At 38.8% G+C, this 22,997-nt stretch overlaps 1 long non-coding RNA gene across 3 annotated transcripts; it reads left to right on the top strand.

Moving 5' to 3' along the window:
* Positions 1-1,037: 1,037 nt before the first annotated feature.
* On the top strand, positions 1,038-16,682 carry LOC148915652 (uncharacterized). 3 transcript variants are annotated; one of them, XR_016122352.1, is made up of 8 exons: positions 1,038-1,436; positions 1,542-1,604; positions 13,153-13,218; positions 14,167-14,319; positions 14,408-14,531; positions 15,106-15,741; positions 16,024-16,244; positions 16,397-16,682. It is a non-coding gene; the product is annotated as an uncharacterized LOC148915652 (long non-coding RNA). The 3 variants fall into 3 exon arrangements; XR_016122351.1 differs by lacking the exons at positions 1,038-1,436; positions 1,542-1,604; positions 15,106-15,741 and having other exon boundaries at positions 11,223-13,218; positions 16,058-16,244; XR_016122350.1 differs by lacking the exons at positions 1,038-1,436; positions 1,542-1,604; positions 15,106-15,741 and having other exon boundaries at positions 11,223-13,218.
* The last annotated feature ends 6,315 nt before the right edge of the window (positions 16,683-22,997 follow it).

Raw genomic sequence — 22,997 nt, 5'->3', positions numbered from 1 at the left:
AGAATTTTTCATAACTAAGTAGTTTTGGCGAATTTTAGACGTTTGAGAAAACAAATTTTAGATGTTGCCCCTGCACGTGCGTATTAACTCACGGAATTTGCCAATTAGACTTGATTTGCTAACGATGCTAACCCCAACGATCAAAAATCAGAAAATTGAAATTCCGGTGACCAAATTTAAATTTGACCATAACTTCAGCGACCAAAAATGTAATTACCCTGAAATATTACATTGAAATTGACACATGGAATCTCCTTATTAGATGGATGACTAAGAAGACTTTGACTAAGAATTTTGACTAAGTTCTATAGTACTATTTCTTAAACTCGCTTCATTTAAACCATTTGTCTGATTCTAGATCAGATCTTGACCGATAACCAAATCAAAGACTTTTGACTTGAGGTCTTTGGATTGATAGTTAGCAATGCATTAGTACCATCCATCTTAAAGCTACCATGGACCTCCACACTTGATCCAAACTTAATTTTTTATATGAACCTTTGAATTAAATAATCAAATTAAATTCAAGTCGTTCGAGGTTTCTATAAATACCCCCTGAAACCTTCATTTCTACTCATTCCAAATTTTCAAAAACTCTCCTCCTCCGTCTCTCCCTCTCCACCATTGGAATCACTATTTCACCCAACCTCCACCCAAGCAAGGTCTAAATTATCGAGAGTTTCGGAAATATCGGTGGTCCAAAAACACGGATATATTGATGGAAATATCGAGAAAAATATCAATATCGATAAAAATTGAATAAAAATTAAGAAAATTGTGAAAAAAAAAAACTTAAAATTTTTTACTGAACCTTTAGAGGATGTTTACTTAGTCAATTGTCTATTATTTTATCACAAAAAATTGGAAGGAAATACATAGCATGTAATAACCAAAATCTTAATTAATATTTAACTATTAGTTTATTAAGGGGAAACGACAATTTTGCCCTTGGACTAAGTTATTAAAGGAAAGTTGACTTTTGACAGAAGAAGAATTTGACCATTCCACTTGCACTGTTACGGAGAGCGCGACGAAACGAGTCCGTAGACACGGAATGGACTCAAATCGGAGCTGTGACGAAGAAGTTATGATCAAAGGAAGTCTAGTGGCAGAACCGTAATTTTTGCAAAGTCAGTTTTTAAAAACCTGATCACTCTCTCTCCTCTCACGCAGAACCACCTCTCTCTCTCCTATGTTCAGGCCAGCACGACCTCCGTGGCTTCCGATGAAGATTCCGGCCACATCCGGCCACCTACGGCCACGATTTTGGATCCCTTCTCTTCGTCTCTCTCTCCTCTACACATCTATACCAAATTGCAGCCCCAAATCTGAAGAAATTAATACCAAAATCCAAGCCAAAGTGAGCCCAAAAACGGGCTGTTTCAAACAGTAAATTTCGGTTTATTTTCCGGTCATCTCCGGCCGCCAAAGGTCAGGTAATTGCACCTAAAGTACTCTCCTACCTTTCCTTTGTGTTATACTTTGAAAACCCAGCGTGAATGCATTCCAATTTCTTTGATTTCGAAACTAAAATTTTCTAGGTTTTCAAGAGATAGAAAGCTTCGTTCGAGGGCTTTAGAGGTGGAATTGATCGTCGAGCCAAGGTATAAAGTTACTCCCCTTGATGTGCTTAATCCGTAGGTATGATTATTGGCCGGCGGTTTGGAGTTTTCCGATCGCCGGAAAATTACTCAATGCACCCACCGGTGGTGGCGGCGCGTCAGCGGGGTGCCAAGGCTGGGTTTTTGTCCTAGAGTGTTCTCCACATCGTCCCGAGCACGATGGTATGCTCGGATTTCAATTTGGATACCGTTTGAGCCTCGAACGGATTTTTACATATTGTGCGTTATTCGGGTTCAATAGTTTCGAACCGTTGGGTCATGATCACTTTCAGATATGTTAATCTAGACCTTGCTAGGATTGTATAGGATTCGACGGATCGTGAATCGGAGTCCCGGATACTCCGAAATTGCAACCCTAGGTTAAGGGTTTAGAATCGCGATCGTGATTTAATCTAACCGTCCGATCGAAACCGATTCACGGGACGAATGTCCTAAGATTAAAGGAACGTAATGTGGCATATGAATAACTTTAAATTGATGCACGCACTTCTAGAAGGTGGGAGTCAGGGTTTTATTTAAATATTTATACCGAGCAATTTTATTAATATATTTTAATATGGTATTTGAATCAGGCACTTGGGCACCAGCTTGACCCGCAGAAGGATCTTCCAAAGGTCCAGCGAGCTCGAACCAACTATGAGTGGACTCTTTGTTTTCATAAATAAATTAGGGTTTAGGGTTTTATAAGTGAGACATGCTTTTAAATATTTTGATTTGCATGCTGCCGAGTGGAATATCATTTAGAGATATAGGGAAAGATAATTTTAGTTAAACATCGATAAATGGCAGCAGAGTCCACCTTAACTTTTAATGAAATTCAATTATTTATCGATCTTTCAAAACTTTGCTTATTATTATTATTGTTATTTTCTAAGCCACCTTAGGTACCCAGATATACAGATGTTGCTTTCGGATATGATGATGTCCACGGACATCCAGGTTGTCTTCGGATTTTATCGCTTGCCTCTGGTTTAGTCAAGCATGCTTGAAAGTTGCCCCACGAGTTCTATGGTACCCGTACTTATGTGGAGCGAGGACGCGGATCAAAGGTTGACCAAGGTCCCCGAATCCTGCGAGGTTGTGGCTCGGATTAACTTTGTGTCACCGAGACCTGCGAGGACGTGTCACCAATGGTAATGCGAGGGGAATTGACGAATATCAGGAATTGATGGTTATCAGGAATTGACGGACTATTAGGAATTGACAGATATCAGGAATTGACGAAAATAAAGGGGTACACTTAGGTGGTAGTTTTAAACTGATTTCAGTACTTTTAAAGGATTAATATTGATTATGAGTATGATTGGTGTATATATATATATATATATATATATATATATATATATATATATATATATGAATGCATTGATTTCAGTACTATATAATGAAGAGAATGATTTAGTTTTGCATAACCGTTTTTACAGTGGGGTTAGTATGTTCTTATGTATTTTCTAAACTTTGTTTTTGGGTTCATTCACCTTTTTAATATTTTTATGCGGCCCTAGGCTGTAGATGTACATACGAGAGCCACCACAGGCGTTCCCGCCCCGCCTCCCTCAATTTGATGTAGGGATTCTTGGTTAACAAGTTGTTTCCTTCCTTGTAAATTGATCTGTTTAGTTGCTCTGATGTTGCCCTAGAACTTGTTTTGCTGTTGGAACGTACTTATTTTTGTATACTGGCAGTTGGTGTATATATTTAAGTGCTTGTTGATAGGTGTAAATTTTTGGGAACGCTCGATTTGTAGGCGACTTTGCGAATTTTCGGTAGAAGTCAAGACTTAAGGGAAGTTAAATTTTTAACAAAAGGGCAACAGGTCATTTGTGCTCGGCACCTACCAAGTGTCGTTCACGATAGGGTTCGCTCGGATTCCAAAGTGGAATTTGGGCCGGGTCTTATCAACTTGGTATCGAGCATTAGGTTTCACTTCTCAGACTCCGCACTTTGTGCATTCCTTTTAAGGAGTATTTGTTTCTTGTGACAAGAAGCATGGGCCCTAAACGTGGTGGCTTCCAGAGAAGGACTGCATAAATGTCCCGAGTCGTGGACAGGATCCCAAATCCGAGTAAGAGGAATTCATTATCCCAAAGACAGTACTTAAATCGGTAGAGTCACGTATGTTGGAAGTCCATTAGGGTTACACTTGCCATTTCCACTATGCCCGGAGATCCCCATTTCCAGCAGACGTTAGGGATGTTGACGCAAGCTCTAGTCAGGACTAGGTAGCCTAGAGATCCCTCATTGAGTTATGTTGATAAGGCTAAGAGGATTGGGGCCACCGATTTTGATGGTGTTGGTGATCTTGCAGTAGCCGAGGAGTGGCTAAAAAGGATGGAGCGAATCATGGAAGGCCCTTTGGGATTGCTTTTTTTCGCCAAAAACCTCGCTTCACTTTAAAGTTAAGCAGCTTTAGGTGTTTGGTAAAAATAAAATATCTCGATTATTTTAAAAGCAAAGTGGCCTTTTGACAGAGCTTTTAAAAGCGAGTTATGGGTTGCTTTTCAGTGCTTTCAAAAGCGAGAGATGAACCTTTAATGAATTTTTTTAATTCCCAAAATACCATCATTCATTTTAAAAATAACACCACCTCCACTTCCACATCCAACTCCACCACTTACACCACCACATTCACTACCTCCACAACCACCGCCATCGCCACCGCCACCACCACCACCACCACCACCACCACCACCTCCTCCACCACCACCAACTCCACCTTCACCTCCACCTCCACCACAACCACCACCACCACCACCACAACCACCACCACCACCACTACCACCACAACCACCACCACCAACTCCACCTTCACCTCCACCACCACCACCACCACCACCACCACAACCACCACCTCCTTCAAAACCTCCACATCCACCACCACCACCACCATGCTGTCACTATCACCACCTCCACAAGCGCCATCCCTACCACCACCACCTCCACTCCATCATTACCACTACTACCACATGATTAGTACATAACACTTTTAACATCATGTTTATTTTAGTCATTATTCACAGCATTACAACAATTTTATATTAAAACTTACCAAACGGCTTTGACACTTCTTTTTGTACTAACAAAGACTTTAAAAATATTGTTTACCAAACACGAGCTGCTTTACTTTACAACTAATTATTTTCAAAGTACAAGAAGCAACTTTTTAAAAGTGACAAAGAATCCCAAATCGGGCGAAGTGATGAGGGTTCCCAGATCACAGAGTGGCCTAGCCACATTCTTTTTGGTCGAAATGTTAGACATTTGTGGGAATCATTAAAAGGAGATATCGGGACCGTCAGTCTATCACTTGGCAATTATTTGGTGCATTTGATAGTCAGTATTATCCACTTTGGGCTTACTAGAATTTGAAAATGGAAGAGTTTCTGCAGCTGGAGCAGGGAGCGATGACAGATGCTTCAGATATGAGAAAAAGTTCAACGAGTTGTTTAAGTACTATATTCCACTAGTTGAGGACGAGAGTAAGAGATGCCAGTTGTTTACTAGAGGGTTGAAGGCCTCCATTCGAGATATCGTAATTAGTCATTGCGGCTGACTAATTTTGGTGATTTGGTGATGTCTGCTTTACTAATAAAGAGCAGCCGGATGATGGTCGAGTGCACGGGTGAACCTCGTAGGAGACAATTTGATATGGGTGGTCCCAGTCGGGTCATCCAAGAGAGGTAGTTATAGCTCTGGGTCATCTAGTGGCCGCGAGTTACGGAGGTTTCGACCCGGATTTAGTTCTAGTGGAGGTTCCAACTGCAGTGGCAGCTAGGAACTGCCTGGAAGGGGTGTAGCTAGAGGTCTTGGGAGACGACTACGACAATTTCTAGTAGGGAGGTATTGCCGGATGCGATTTGATTCCCTTGAAATGGTTGACTTGGATGTCATTCTAGGATGGATTGGTTAGTCGACATTATGCCTCGTAAATTGAGTCCGAAAAAGGTTGTTTTCCGTAATCCCGGACGACCTGAAGTGACATTTTGTGACAAGCGTAGAGTGCTTACATCGTGTCTCATCTCGCTTAGGATGGCAAGACAGCTTGCTTAGAAAAAGATGTTCAGGATATTTGGCGCATGTTATCGATACCCGGGATTATGGAATGAGGTTGGAGGATATTACAATTGTACGGGAATTCCCAGATATGTTCTGGTGGATCTTCAGGGTTTACCGCCTCACGAGAGATTGAGTTCACTATTGAGCTGCGTTAGTACGAGTCCTATTTCTCAAGCACCATACATAATGACACCAGCAGAACTAAGGGAGTTGAAGATTCAATTACAGGAGCCGGTGAATAAGGGTTTCATCGACATAGTTTTTCTCCTTAGGCGCTCCAGCTGTTATTTGTTAAAAAGAAGGATGAAACCATGAGGTTATGTATTGACTACAGACAGTTGAACAAGGTCACAGTGTGAAATAAGTATCCTTTGCTTCGCATTGATGATTTGTTCGACCAGGTTAAAGGGTGCCAAGGTATTCTCTAAGATTGATCCGAGATCTGGGTATCATCGCTACGGATTAGAGAAGAGGATGTGCCTAAGACAGCTTTTCGAACGAGATATGGGCACTATGAGTTCTTGGTGATGCCATTTGGGTTGACGAATGCGCCACTGCATTTATGGATCTCATGAACAGGGTGTTTCGACGCGTTATTGGACCGCTTTGTGATTGTGTTCATAGATGACATTCCGTGTATTCCAAGAGTCGAAGGCACACATGAAACATTTGGAAATTGTGCCGAAGACTTTGAGTAGGAGGCGTTGTATGCCAAATTCAGTAAATGCCAATTCCGCTAGATAGAGTTAGTTTCTTGTCCGCAGAGGGTATTTGTGTTGATCCCTAGAATATTGAGGCGAGGCGGCCACGACCAACCGATGTTACTTGAGATACGAAGTTTCCTTGAGGTTAGCCGCGTACTATCGCTGCCGTGGAAGGGTTTTCGCTATAACGGCGCCTCTCACCGTTTGATAAGGAAAGGAGTGAAGTTTGAATGGTCAGATGATTGTGAGAGAGCTTCAATGAACTCAAGACCAAGTTGACCACCGCTCCGGTTTTAGCACTTCGGATGATAGCGAACTTCGTTATCTGATGATGCATCCCAACAGGACTTGGTTGTGTGCTAATGCAGCCTGGTAGGGTGATCGCTTATGCTTCTAGGTAACTTAAGAAGCATGAGTTGAATTACCCTGTTCATGATTTGGAGTTAGCTGCAATGGTTTTTGCCTTGAAGATTTGGCGACACTATCTTTATGGAGAAACTTGCCAGATTTTTATGGATCACAAAAGTTTAAAGTACTTATTCACTCAGAAGAAGCTAAGTTTGAGGCAAAGAAGATGGCTAGAGTTGATTAAAGATTATGATTGTACTATTGAGCATCATCCGGGAAGAGCTATTGTTGTAGCTGATGCACTCAGCAGAAAATCCTCAAGATCTATACCTTATTTCAGAGGGAGGTATATGCCAATTATGGTGGAGATGAGGAAGCTCAGAGTTGAGCTAAGTGTGGATGATCAGGGAGCATTGTTAGTTACTCTCCATGTGAGACCAGTACAGTGGAGCAAATAATCGCCGCCCAATCCGATTCTTTGATTTGCACATTACGATTAGAAGTAGAGAATGGTGTGAAATGACTTTCATAAGAAATGACGGAGCCTTAATGGTGGGAACCAGGTTATATGTCCCTAATGAGAAAAAGTTCAACGAGTTGTCTAAGTACTATATTCCACTAGTTGAGGACGAGAGTAAGAGATGCCAGTTACTCGCCGGGTAAGTATTATAGGCAAATTCCATAAGTGGCAACTTCTCATCACTAGGGACATATAACTGGTTCCCACCATTAAGGCTCCATTTCTTAAACAGTCATTTCACACCATTCTCCACTTCTAATCGTAATGTGCAAATCAAAGAATCTGGATTGGGCGGCGATTATTTGCTCCACTAGTACTGGTCTCACATGGAGAGTAGCTAACAAAGCTCCCTGATCATCCACACTTAGCTCAACTCTGAGCTTCCTCATCTCCACCATAATTGGCACATATCTCCCTCTGAAATAAGCTATAGATCTTGAGGATTTTCTCTGAGTGCATCAGCTACAACAATAGCTCTTTCCGAATGATGCTCAATAGTACAATCATAATCTTTGATCAACTCTAACCATCTTCTTTGCCTCAAACTTAGCTCCTTCTGAGTGAATAAGTACTTTAAACTTTTGTGATCCATAAAAATCCGGCAAGTTTCTCCATAAAGATAGTGTCGCCAAATCTTCAAGGCAAAAACCACTGCAGCTAACTCCAAATCATGAACAGTGTAATTCAACTCATGCTTCTTAAGTTGCCTAGAAGCATAAGCGATTACCCTACCATGCTGCATTAGCACACAACCAAGTCCCTGTTGGGATGCATCACTGTAGATAACGAAGTTCCCGCTATCATCCGGAAGTGCTAAACCGAGCGTGGTCAACTTGGTCTTGAGTTCATTGAAGCTATCCTCACAATCATCTGACCATTCAAACTTCACTCTTTCCTTATCAAACGAGTGAGAGGCGCCAGCTATAGCGAAAACCCTTCCACGGCGACGATAGTACCGGCTAACCCAAGGAAACTCCAGATCTCAAGAACACCGGTTGGTCGTGGCCGCCACTCATCGCCTCAATGTTCTAGGGATCAACACAAATTCCTTCAGAGACCAAGAAACTAACTCTATCTAGCCAGATTGGCATTTCTCAATTTGGCATACAACTGCCTCCTACTCAAAGTCTTCAAAGACAATTTCCAAATGTTTCATGTGTGCCTTCTGACTCTTGAATACACTGAATGTCGTCTATGAACACAATCACAAAGCAGTTCAAGTAACGTCGGAACACCCTATTCATGAGATCCATAAATGCAATGGCGCATTCGTCAACCCAAATGGCATCACCAAGAACTCATAGTGCCCATATCTCGCTCAAAAGTCAGTCTTAGGCACATCCTCTCTCTAATCCGTAACTGATGATACCCAAATCTCGGATCAATCTTAAAGAATATCTTGGCACTCTTTAACTGGTCGAACAAATCATCAATGTGAAGCAAAGGATACTTATTTCGCACTGTGACCTTGTTCAACTGCTCTGTAGTCAATACATAACCTCATGGTTCCATCCTTTTTCTTAACAAATAACACTGGAGCGCCCCAAGGTGAAAAACTATGTTTGATGAAACCCTTATCCACCAGCTCTGTAACTGAATCTTCAACTCTCTTAGCTCTCTGGTGCCATTCTGTATGGTGCTTGAGAAATAGGATTCGTACTCGGAACGAGCTCAATAGTGAACTCAATCTCTCGTGAGGCGATAAACCCTCAAGATCCACTTAACATATCCGGGAATTCCTGCATAACCGAATATCCTCCAACCTTAATCCATTATCCGTATCGATAACATGCGCCAAATATCTTGAACATCCTTTTCGAGCAAGCTGTCTTGCCATCATAACGAGGTGAGGTAATGATGTAAGCACTCTACGCTTGTCACTTCAGTCGTCCGGGACTACGGAAAACAACCTTTTTCGAAGCAATCCATCGAGGCATGATGTCCGCTAAACAATCCATCCTAGAATGACATCCAAGTCAACCATTTCCAAGGGAATCAAATCTGCCTCGAATACCTCCCTACTAGAAATTGTCTGTAGTCTCCCAAGACTGCTACATCCTTCCAAAGCGGTTCCTAGAACGCCACTCTGTTGGAACCTCCACTAGAACTAAATCCAGGTCGGAAACCTCCAGAATCTGCGCCACTAGATGACCCAGAGCTATAACTACCTCTCTTGGATGACCCATGACTAGGACCACCCATATCAAACTGTGTCCTACGAGGTTCACCCCGTGCTCGACCATCATCCGCTGCTCTCTATTAGTAAAGCGGACATCACCAAATCACCAAAATTAGTCAGCCACTGACTAATTACGATATCTCGAATGGAGGCCTTCAACCCTCTAGTAAACAACTGGCATCTCTTACTCTTGTCCTCAACTAGTGGAATACTGTACTTAGACAACTCGTTGAACTTTTCTCATACTCAAGCATCACTATTGCTCACCGCTCCACTGCAGAAACTCTTCCATTTTCAAATTCGTAAGCCAAAGATGGATAATACGACTATCAAATGCAAACAAATAATTGCCAAGTGATGGCAGATCCCGATATCTCCTTTTAACTAATTCCCACAAATGTCTAACATTTCTGACCAAAAAGAATGTGGCTAGGGCCACTCTGTAATCCTGGGAACCCTCATCACTTCCATGATTCGCTCCATCCTTTTTAGCTACTGCTGGATCACCAACACCATCAAAATCGGTGGCCCCAATCCTTTTAGCCTGATCAACATAACTCAATGAGGGATCTCTAGGCTACCTGGTCATGGCTAGAGCTGCGTCAACATCCCTAACGTCTGCTGGAAATGGGGATCTCCGGGCATAGTGAAAATGGCAAGTGCAGCCCTAATGGACTTCCAACATACGACAGTTCTACGGTTTAAGTACATGCTTTGGGATAATGAATTCCTCTTATTCGGATTTGGGATCCTATCCACGACTCGGACGACAGTATCGTCCTCTACGAAAGCCACCACGCTTAGGGCCCATGCTTACTATCACAAGAAACAAATACTCCTTAAAGCTGGAATGCACAAAGTGCGAGTCTGTGGAAGTGAAACCTAATGCTCGATATCAAGTTGACAGACTGACCCAAATTTCACTTTGGAATCGAGCCGAACTCACATGCGTGATCGACACTGGTAGGTGCCGAGCACAAATGACCTCGTTGCCCTTTTGTTAAAAATTTAACTTCCTTAAGTCTTGACTTCTACTGAAAATTCGCAGAATCTCCTGTAAATCGAACGCGTTCCCAAAAATTTACACCTATCAACAAGCACTTAAATATATACAAGAACTGCCAGTATACAAAAATAAGTACGTTCCAACAGTAAAACAAGTTCTAGGGCAACATCAGAGCAACTAAACAGATCAATTTACAAGGAAGGAAACAACTTGTTAACTAAGAATCCCTACATCAAACTGAGGGAGAGTGGGAAGCGAACGCCTGTGGTGGCTCTCGGATGTACGTCTACAGCTTGGGGGCGCAAAACATTAAAAAGGTGAGTGGACCCAAAAACAAAGTTTAGAAAATACATAAGAACATACTAACCCCACTGTAAAAACGGTTATGCAAAACTAAATCATTCTCTTCATTATATAGTACTGAAATCAATGCATTCATATATCTATATATATATACCAGTCATACTCATGATCAATATTAGTTCTTTTAAAGTACTGAAATCAGTTTAAAACTACCACCTAAGTGTACCCCTTTATTTCCGTCAGTTCCTGATATCTGTCAATTCCTAATAGTCCGTCAATTCCTAATAACCATCAATTCCTGATATTCGTCAATTCCCCTCGCATTACCATTGGTGACACGTCCTCGCAAGTCTCGGTGACACAAAGTCAATCGAGCCGCAACCTTGCAGGGTTCGGGGACCTTGGTCAACCTGATCTGCGTCCTCGCTCCACACGAGTCCGTACCATAGAACTCGTGGGGCAATCAAGCATGCCGACTAAACCAAGGCAATCGATAAAATCCGAAGACAACCTGGATGTCCGTGGACATCATCATATCCGAAAGCAACATCTGTATATCTGGGTACCTAAAGTGGCTTAGAAAATAACAATAATAATAATAAGCAAAGTTTTTGAAAGATCTGATAAATAACTGAATTTTTGTTAAGGCTGGACTCTGCTGCCATTTATCTGATGTTTAACTAAAATTCTCCTTCCCTATATCTCTAAAGGATATTTCACTCGGCAGCATGCAAATCAAAATATTTAAAAGCATGTCTCACTTATAAAACACTATTCTTTGAATAAAACTTATCCAAGATCAAATACTGAAACTAAATTGCATAAATTTAGTTATGAAAACAAAGAGTCCACTCACAGTTGGTCCGAGCTCGCTGGACCTTTGGAAGGTCCCTCTTTCAGGTCAACTAGTGCTCAAGTGCCTGATTCAAATACCATATTAAAATATATTAATAAAACTACTCGGTATAAATATTTAAATAAAACCCTGACCCCGCTTCTAGAAGTGCGTGCATCAATTTAAAGTTATTCATATGCACACATTACGTTCCTTTAATCCTAGGACATTCGTCCCGTGAATTTGGTTTCGATCGAACGGTTAGATTCGTCACGATCACACAATCGACGATTCTAAACCCTTAACCCTAGGGTTTGCAATTTCGGAGTATCCAGGACTCAGATTCACGATCCGTCGAATCCTATACAATCCTAGCAAGGTCTAGATTAACATATCTGAAAGTGATCACGACCCAACGGTTCGAAACTATTGAACCCGGATAACGCACAATATGTAAAAATCCGTTCGAGGCTCAAACGGTATCCAAATTGAAATCCGAGCATACCGTCGTGCTCGGGACCATGTGGAGAACATTCTAGGACAAAAACCCAGCCTTGGCACCCCGCCGACGCTCCGCCACCACCGGTGGGTGCATTGAGTAATTTTCCGGCGATCGGAAAACTCCAAACCGCCAGCCAATAATCATACCTACGGATTAAGCACATCAAGGGGAGTAACTTTATACCTTGGCTCGACGATCAATTCCACCTCTAAAGCCCTCGAACGAAGCTTTCTATCTCTTGAAAACCTAGAAAATTTTAGTTTCGAAATCAAAGAAATTGGAATGGATTCACGCTGGGTTTTCAAAGGATAACACAAAGGAAAGGTAGGAGAGTATTTTAGGTGCAATTACCTAACCTTTGGTGGCCGGAAATGACCGGAAAATACCCCGAAATTTACTGTTTCAAACAGCCTGTTTTTGGGTTCACTTTGGCTTGGATTTTGGCTTTAATTTCCTTAGATTTGGGGCTGCAATTTCATATAGATGTGTAGAGGGGAGAGAGACGAAGAGAAGGGATCCAAAATCGTGGCCGTAGGCGGCCGGATGTGGCCGGAATCTTCATCGGAAGCCACTGAGGTCGTGGCTGGCCTGAACAGAGGAGAGATAGAGGTGGTTCTGCATGAGAGGAGAGAGAGTGATCTGGTTTTTCAAAACTGACTTTGCAAAAATTACGGTTCTGCCACTAGACTTCCTTTTATCATAACTTCTTCGTCACAACTCCGATTTGAGTCCATTTCATGTCTACGAACTCGTTTCGTCACGCTCTACACAACAGTGCAAGTGAAATGGTCAAATTCTTCTTCCGTCAAAAGTCAACTTTCCTTTAATAACTTAGTCCAAGGGCAAAATTGTCCTTTCCCCTTAATAAACTAATAGTTAAATATTAATTAAAGTTTGGGTTATTACATGATTGGTATATATATATAGATATATGAATGCATTGATTTCAGTACTATATAATGAAGAGAATGATTTAGTTTTGCATAACCGTTTTTACTGTGGGGTTAGTATGTTCTTATGTATTTTCTAAACTTTGTTTTTGGGTCCACTCACCTTTTTAATGTTTTGCGCCCCCAGGCTGTAGACGTACATCCGAGAGCCACCACAGGGCAATTCCCGCTTCCCGCTCTCCCTCAGTTTGATGTAGGGATTCTTGGTTAACAAGTTGTTTCCTTCCTTGTAAATTGATCTGTATAGTTGCTCTGATGTTGCCCTAGAACTTGTTTTATTGTTGGAACGTACTTATTTTTGTATACTGGCAGTTGGTGTATATATTTAAGTGCTTGTTGACAGGTGTAAATTTTTGGGAACGTTCAATTTACAGGGAAACTCTGCGAATTTTCAGTAGAAGTCAAGACTTAAGGGAAGTTAAATTTTTAACAAAAAGGGCAACAGGTCATTTGTGCTCGGCACCTACAGTGTCGATCACGCAGGGTTCGGCTCGGATTCCAAAGTGGAATTTGGGTCGGGTCCTGTCATGGCAAGGTGGGTTTGAGTGATTTAAGTTGATTATGTAGCGACCTAACAAACGTTGTGATTTTAGAAAATATATAGTAATTAGTGAAAGAAAATTAAACACACCATAATTTTTTAGTTATAATAATTTACCACAATATATTACATATGATAAAATATATGAGCTTGACCAAAAAAACAAAGATAAAATGTATGAGTAACTTAGTACCACATAGAAAGAATTCCTATTAAAGTTCAAACTTAGTATCACATATAATAAACAATATTAAAACTTGAAGTGAATAATAATACAACTCCATAATATATAAGAAAAAAAAATACAACTCCATAATAAAATAATAAATAACATTAAATATATGCCTAAATTTATCCTTAGGGAATTTTTTTATACAAAATTAGTTAAATACCCATTCCTAGACATAAGACTATAAATAAACCCTATACTATTTAATGTATATAAACACACCCAAAATAAACCCAAAAATCGACAGCTGTCAATTTTTTCAATTCAACAGTTATCTTGGATTACGGTTTTGCCCTTTTGCAATTTTGAGAAACAGCCGACTTAAATTTTTTTATATTTAAATCTTTTATTTAATAACAATTATGTTGTAGATTGAAGAGGAATAAGAAGAAGAAGGGCATTGACCATGGCGATGCATGCGCTCATGACTCGTGGAGCAGCTTGTGGCTCCAGGCTCATCTTCTTCCACCAATCCTTTCGATGCTTTAGACAACGCTCTTATCGGTTCTTCTTCCAAGACTTAGGTTCGTCATTCTTCCTCGTTGCTTCTTTCACTTTCAATTTCTCTTCTCTGTTTTGAATTTTCAATCCTCAAGGGCGTCATTTTCTCAGGCTTTCGTTTGATTCACAAGCAAGACGGTCATGGCCATATCCTGCACCAGATCTGAGAGAAGGCTCACAAGGATGAGCTTAAGAAGAACGAAGAGACCATTTCAAGGTCATCCAAATCATATTGGTATGATCCGGTTTGATTATCGCCGAAATTCGAAGCTCGTTGAGCAGTTTCTTTGTGATTTTGTGATTAATTTGAATATGTCTACGGTTCTTTCCCTTAGTTTTGCATTTCGTTTACAAATTGCAATAAACAAATTGATTATAAAAAATCTGAAAATTACTTGCTTGCTTATTTGTGTTAGTTCTAATATGATTTGTAATGCTGGTACTGTGTTTCTAGTTTTTAGCAGAATGGTTGAGCTTCTACATAAACATTTACTGTTTTATGATGTACATGCTAAGCTATTGTTCGTTTGCAATTTTTGTTTCAGTCTTACCACTGCTTTTGCTATTACCGAAGGATAATAATGTTGTTTACTTGTTAAAATTCCTCTTTCAGTGAGTTGAGACCTATAAGTTATCTAGCCTGGTTTTGCTGCTGTATATATATATATATATATATATATATATATATTTAATGTGAAAATGTATTGAACTTATACACAATCATTTGGCAATCTGTGAGTCTCTTTGTTAGTTGCTGTTGGTTTTTCTTTTTCTAAATTTTTACACGGCCGCCTTTGGAACTTTTGCAGAGACGATGTTTGCTTTCCCAAGCTGATGATTCTCAGGGCCCCTTTGTATCTACTGTCCTTCTTTGCCATAATCAGAAATTGCATTTTCTAATTCCCTATTTTCTCCCTTTGCATACACTTCGTTTCCCAATTAGCATGAGATATTTTGTGGTTCCGTGGCTATGATGCTTTACCCAATATGTGTGATGCCCTTGCTTGCTTGCGTGCAAATGCATTTTGCCCTGATTTCGGTACTATTCAAGGAGATGTTAGAAAGATAACATGTTTATCATAACTTCAAAGTTGGTGTTTCATTAAACACACTGAACTAAAATGAGTCTATTTCTTGTTCCTTGCATCCTGAAAGTTTTGCTGTCTTGTTTTGAATGCAAAATGATAACTCTCTAGTTACTAATGCTTTATTGAGTAAAGTTCCTGAAAGACATATCGGGTAGTGATATGACTTTGGGTTTCCTATTATGGTTCAGATATATGGTTTTTGCTAAGTTTCTTATTGAGTTTCTAATTTATATATATACATATATATTTGAATTTCTGGGGTCAATTTGGCCACTGGGCTGTTTGATGAAGTACTCCTCTATGCTACGAAATCGTATGCTGGCTGATCCTTCCTTTCTTTTTAAAGTTGGGACAGAGGTTTGTTTTCGTGATCTTTCTTTTTGGTAAATAATGTTTTTGAGTAATTTGTGTTTCAAGTCAAGGGACTGTAAATCATTAGTGCTTGTGAAAGAATTGTAGCTCTACATTTTTCGTTGTAAATATCAGTAATTGAGTTTGTGGGTCATTGTTTGCATTGGTGATAGTCCTATGAATTCCATTAAATATACCTTGTGTTCAAATTGGACCATTACATTTGATAGTTGTTGATCTTGTTGAATATTGAATAAATTTATCTTCCTAAACTCTTTTGTAATGCAGATAGTCATAGATTCTTGTTGTGCAACATTTGCAGAAGTTCAGAAAAAGGGAAAGAATTTCTGAGCTGAGTTTGAGTTGTACGCTGCTGAACTTTTGGTTGGAATAGCTGTTGACATTGGTTTGGTTGGCATGTTGGCACCCTATGCTCGAATTTGGAAAGACATCAGTATCATGAGGATTATTTGGAAGTTAACAACTACATCATTTCATTTGCATAATAGGTAAGATAAAAGTGTACAACTCCATACCATTCACTTGAAGTTTATGATATGCAAAATGTGATTTTTACTAGAAAGATAGTTCTATGACATAGTATTAACATTGTACTTCTATGACGTAGTATTAACAGTATATATATATATATTTTTTGTAGAGGTATCTTGTTATTACTAGTATTTTTCACTGCTGGGGCTGACAGGACAATGCTGATCAGTGATGCTGGGAAAGTTTATGCCTTTGGAAAGGACTCAAGATGGTTCTATGACATAGTAATAACAAGATAGTTCTATGACATAGTATAAACAATGTACTTCTATGAAATGGTATTAACAATGTTTTTCTATGGAATGGTATTAACAGTGTACTTCTATAACAATGTACTTCTATGAAATGGTATTAACAATGTATTTCTATGGAATGATATTAACAATGTACTTCTATGAAATGGTATTAACAATGTATTTCTATGAAATAGTATTAACAATATACTTCTATAACATGATATTAACACTGTACTTTTATAACATGGTATTAATAATGTACGTTGGGCTTGCTGGGCTTGTTTTGAGTTTTTTTTGAGTTTTTTTGTATTGGGCTTTTTTTAAGTTAATCAATGGCAGAGATGTAATTTATAGTAACTTCAACATTTATTTCATATGTAATAAATTATTTTTGGGTATGTTTCTAAATTGAATTTCATGTAGGGTTTTTTTATAATTTCAGCTCCTATTTTGGGTGTATTACTAAAGCTCCCATTTTTTTAATATGGAAATTTATCCTAGATAATATTAGCTTGCAGACATTTTAAAGACCTTATAAATAATACATGTTGAAGATATAATCACAAATGCATCTGCAATGAGTTGGATAAGGCATAGTGGTTGATTGAGAAATGGAGGGGTTCGATTTCCTCTGTGTGCAAAAGCGAGACTTTTCTGTTGGAAGCCGTGAGCACCAAGTTGGAAGCTCCATTTGAGCAGCTTGTGGATTGCCTCGAGCCGCCGGTGAGCACCATAGTTGCTGGTCCGTACGTTGTTTGGGCTGTGAGGTTCGGTAACAGGAGGAATATTCCAGTGGTTGCGCTTTTGCCTATGTCGGCAACACCTAAGCTTGTATCAGCGACTCCAGCTCCTAGCACATTAAAGCAACCAATCAGTTTAGTTTCTCCAAATCTTGATGAGTCTCTAAGATCAAACACTTAGCAATCATTGCAATTGACTGATCTCAAGTAGCCTGTTGGATTTGTGGTCCAAGTTAAAAACCCATTAGGTCCTTAGTTCGAGACTGGCAGAGAGAGGAGAAGAAGAAGGAAGAGATAGTGTTTTTCACTTTGGTGTTGAGCAAACCCGCCGAAAGGATAAGGGCCTGTTTGGTATTCAACTTGAATCCAACTTTTTAAACTCAAAAACAGAATTTGAGTCCAAAACAAAGAAAACATGTTTGGTAGCCCTATTTTTAAAAATTCAAACTTAAGAACAAAAAAAAAAACCCCAACTATTAAAAAATAAAAAAATATCTGTTTTTTCAGTTTTTTTCTAACAACCCACAAGTTCTCAAATTTTTAAGATTTGAATACAGTTTTCAAGTTGCATACCAAACAAATTTTTGAATCTTAAAAATAGATTTAAGAACTCTTAGTTTTTAAGAAAAATCAAAGTTTTTGAATTCCCTATTTGAATAGGATACCAAACGCCCCCTAAGCTTCCCTTCATCTTTTTAATTATTTCATTATTATTCTATATTATTTAATTTCAATATTAAGTGCAGTGCAGGTGTGTGCTGGTGGCAGGTGGAAAAGGGAAGCATGATAATCATGCACTAGTTTCTTTACGCATAATTACATATATTATATAATTCCATCATATAATATTATTATAGTATGATTTTTAATGCATACATGTTATTTCATATAAGGCCCACGTAAACTATAATGGTCTATGATAATATACTATTATATTATATTATTTGATCGTGGTGTTGATAAGAACCCACCAATAATTACCTTTACTTTACTTTATCCATATATATAGCAATTTTATGGACGGTTTCACCTCCTATCTTTTTAGTGGTGATTTTATCCCCACATTTATTTTATTTACTATATGGTGTAGGTTCATTACCCATACAATTTATTTACTGTATGGTGTAAGTTTATTACCCATACGACATAATTTATTTGTTGTATGGTGTAGGTTTATTATCCATACAACATTATTTATTTAAACATGTGGTGCGGGTTTATCGTCCACACAACTGTTTTTACTTGTTATTTAAAAGTATGGAGTAGAATTAGTGCCCATACAAGCACATTTATTTTATCGCACATTTACTTTATTATTTAAAGTATAGTGTGGGATTAACGTCCATACATGAGACAATTTAATTTATGAATTTTACCGCACATTTACATTTATTTAAAGTATGGTGCGGGATTATCGTCCATACCATCAATTTATTTACAAGCAATTTATTTTATTGATTAATTGTGTGGTATGATGAGTTTTTATAGTATACAGATCAGGACAAGAAGTTCCTTGATCCTCATCATACAACTACATCAAGACTTGAAAATCCGTAATGATGATATTGATATGAGAGCTGGCAATCTCTCCGGTACTATATTTGTAAACAAGTGATCAGACTGGAAAATGCTTGATCCTTGACATGTTAATAAGGACTTAGAGTTCCTTGATGATGTAACAGTATCGTATTGGTTAATATGTCGTACACATGAATAATAACTGTACTGGCAAATGTATTGTACACATGAATAGATACGTATTCATGACCTGATGAATAGTATCGTATACATGAATAGTGACATATACATAAATATTAACCATTTTGGGTAAACCGTCACTATATACAAAAGGGAACCTGTAGTTCCTTAAACTCATGGATGAGCAATTAAATGAGATACCAGAAGTTCCTCAAAATATGAACAATTATGTAAGGACTTGAAGTCCCGAAATATGTACAGAAAATTGTAAAAATGTCCATACCATGAGTATATGTGATTTTGGCCTGAAGTTCAAACTCTAACAGTGTTGAGAACCTGAAGTTCCAACAATTAAATGGACAACCCTTAAGGTATTATTGCAAATTGTGGTACGCCACATATTTCTTTGGCATAAGAGATGATGAATTTAATAAAGTTCGATTATGTTGTAATCGAGACCTCAAGGAAGAAATATATTTTGTGAATTCTGGTTGTTAAGAATACACCGTGAAATGGATAATATCATGATACACCTCAAAGGATGAATTGAGGCTCCCCACATATTTTGTTGTATTATATGATCTGGGCCGGAAGCCCACAGATCCAAATATATGAGAAATCCCGAACCTGAAGTTCTGCGTATATAGTAGTTAATGCTCTTTACTACTATGTTGAGATATTATCATGATTTTTACTCAAATTATATTTCATGTCCATTTAAAAAGGGCAAATAAATTCTGAGGTCGTGTTTAGCCCCGGCCAGAAGTTCCGGGCTCACTTGAGTTGAAATATGTAATTTGAGAGATTTGATATGGTTACTTGAACCTATAAAGCACAAGGTTCCAAACAGTCATTTTGAAAAGACGCAAAAACCACCGGTGCAAGTTTAAGAATTTGCGCAATTATTATAATAGGAAAGAAGGCATACAACAGATAGATTTTTCCACCTGCAAGGAAAGGCAGACTTTGTAAAATCTATAAAATTACATTATGTTATGGAAGCCTCTGAAGGAAGAGAACAACACCTCTTAAGCTTAGCCATGAGCCTCTCGTGGTCTCCCATAATCTTTTCATTGGAAATCTGCAGCATGTCAAGCCTTGTATTCATCTAACTCCAGAAGAAATATGTTTAGTTTCAAAGATATACGTTTGAATGGCTACCATGTTGAAACAAAGAATGAGAACAACATGAAATATCTTTGCATTACCTCCAGTGATACCCAAAAGCATATACTGGAGAAGCTTTGTGCGCTCTTATCAGGGTTGTACTATACAACCATATGAACAATTGAGGTACATAGTGTCGTGGACCAGAAGTTTATTTGACTCAAATGCTTTTAAGCTTTGGCATGACCGGTTGGGTCATCCTGGATCCACCATGATGCATAGGATCATCACCAACTCTAAAGGACATCCCTTATTGACAAAACACATAATCTTAAGCTTAGCCATGAGCCTCTCGTGGTCTCCCATAATCTTTTCATTGGAAATCTGCAGCATGTCAAGCCTTGTATTCATCTAACTCCAGAAGAAATATGTTTAGTTTCAAAGATATACGTTTGAATGGCTACCATGTTGAAACAAAGAATGAGAACAACATGAAATATCTTTGCATTACCTCCAGTGATACCCAAAAGCATATACTGGAGAAGCTTTGTGCGCTCTTATCAGGGTTGTACTATACAACCATATGAACAATTGAGGTACATAGTGTCGTGGACCAGAAGTTTATTTGACTCAAATGCTTTTAAGCTTTGGCATGACCGGTTGGGTCATCCTGGATCCACCATGATGCATAGGATCATCACCAACTCTAAAGGACATCCCTTATTGACAAAACACATAATCTTAAGCTTAGCCATGAGCCTCTCGTGGTCTCCCATAATCTTTTCATTGGAAATCTGCAGCATGTCAAGCCTTGTATTCATCTAACTCCAGAAGAAATATGTTTAGTTTCAAAGATATACGTTTGAATGGCTACCATGTTGAAACAAAGAATGAGAACAACATGAAATATCTTTGCATTACCTCCAGTGATACCCAAAAGCATATACTGGAGAAGCTTTGTGCGCTCTTATCAGGGTTGTACTATACAACCATATGAACAATTGAGGTACATAGTGTCGTGGACCAGAAGTTTATTTGACTCAAATGCTTTTAAGCTTTGGCATGACCGGTTGGGTCATCCTGGATCCACCATGATGCATAGGATCATCACCAACTCTAAAGGACATCCCTTATTGACAAAACACATTATGGTATCAAGTGATAGCTTTTGCCAAGCTTGTTCACAAGGGAAGTTGGTGATCAGACCATCACAACCAAAGATTGATGTTGAGTCCCCATCATTTTTGCAAAGAATTCAAGGGGACATTTGTGGGCCTATTCATCCTCCATGTGGACCATTTTGGTACTTTATGGTCTTAGTGGATGCATCTACCCGACGGTCGCAAGTTTGCCTTTTGTCCACTCGAAATATGGCATTTGCTAGGCTCTTGGCTCAAATAATTAAATTACGAGCCCAATTCCAGATTATCCTATTAAGTCAATCAGACTTGATAATGCTGGTGAATTTACATCTCAAACTTTTGATGACTACTGCATGTCACTAGGCATTGACATTGAACATCCTATTCCCCATGTTCATACTCATAATGGCTTGGCAGAAGCTTTAATTAAACGTCTTCAATTGATAGCACGCATTTTGCTAATGAAAACAAAGTTACCAGTTTCTGCTTGGGGATATGCCATTTTACATGCAACGTCACTGGTGCGGTTGAGGCCCGTAGCCAACAATCAATATTCTCCAATACAACTCGTGTTGGGTAATAAACTAAACATTTCCCATTTAAGAGTTTTTGGTTGTGCGGTATATGTGCCTATTGCTCCACCACAACGTACTAAGATGGGCCCTCAATGTAGATTAAGAATTTATGTTGGTTTTGATTCACCATCTATCATCAGATATCTGGAGTCCCTAATGGGTGATATCTTTATTGCACGGTTTGCTGATTGTCATTTTGATGAGACAATCTTCCCACCATTAGGGGAAGAAAAATCTATTTCTAAATAACAACAAGGCAAACTCATTCCTGAAGAACGCCATGCAAAGGATCATTCCAGAAGAAGGACATGCATTATAAATCGTTCCAGAAGAATGACTTGTATTATGACCATTCCAGAAGGATGGCTTGCATCATTCATATATGTATTCATGATACACTGCATAGATTAAAGTTCCATAAAACAGAACATGGGTATAGCAGTGATCAATATGATGTACGCCTACTATGTAGCAAATGATATGGATTGAAGTCCCGGAAGGACAATCCTTTAACATGTCAATATTGATACGGTGCACTCCTAATGCATAGCAAATTATATGGGTTAAAGTCCCAGAAATTAATTGACATGTATGTATTAATCTATGGCATGCCTGCAGCATGACAGATATATGGGTTCTAAATGTTCCAACTCCCTAAATGGAGATTATCCACGCCCTACTGTAAAATAATGCTCCATTGGAGGTTATGATCCACATTCTCACATAATTCATCTTATAAGAGATGTTTGTCTAGAAAGAGACAATAAAAGCCCCCTAAAGTGGCTTGGGTACCCAAAAGCAAAGAAATGCTTATAATTGATGCATGTGCATGCACATGAGAATGGTGGGATCATGAATTGATGAATGACAATTTTTGGTTTTCGAGTAGCTACGCAAATCATCAATGGGCTATGTTGATTGGAACCACGTTCAATTATTAAATGTCGACAATATCATTGGCCAAAATGGAATGAAGCAATTCCATTACAGTGAGAATGAATGTGAAAGAACAAACCCATAGTACGAACCCCAAAAGATGTTAATACTGAAAGTTATACTTGGGTGTTCGGAATAAAAAGGGAATATACCCACCTTGTATGACACAATGTTTCTGGTAGAAACAAGAAATATTGGGTTTCTCCATATTTACAGATGCAATTGTGCCTTCTTTTTGCACATTTACGAAGACCAACATGTTATCTTTAAGGGTTA

The sequence above is a fragment of the Prunus mume genome, linkage group LG7 (genome assembly GCF_029339155.1).
Source record: "Prunus mume cultivar Tortuosa linkage group LG7, ASM2933915v1, whole genome shotgun sequence".
Taxonomy (NCBI): Eukaryota; Viridiplantae; Streptophyta; class Magnoliopsida; order Rosales; family Rosaceae; genus Prunus; species Prunus mume.
Note: the sequence above shows the minus strand (reverse complement) of the source record. Positions and strands in the feature narration are given on the sequence as shown.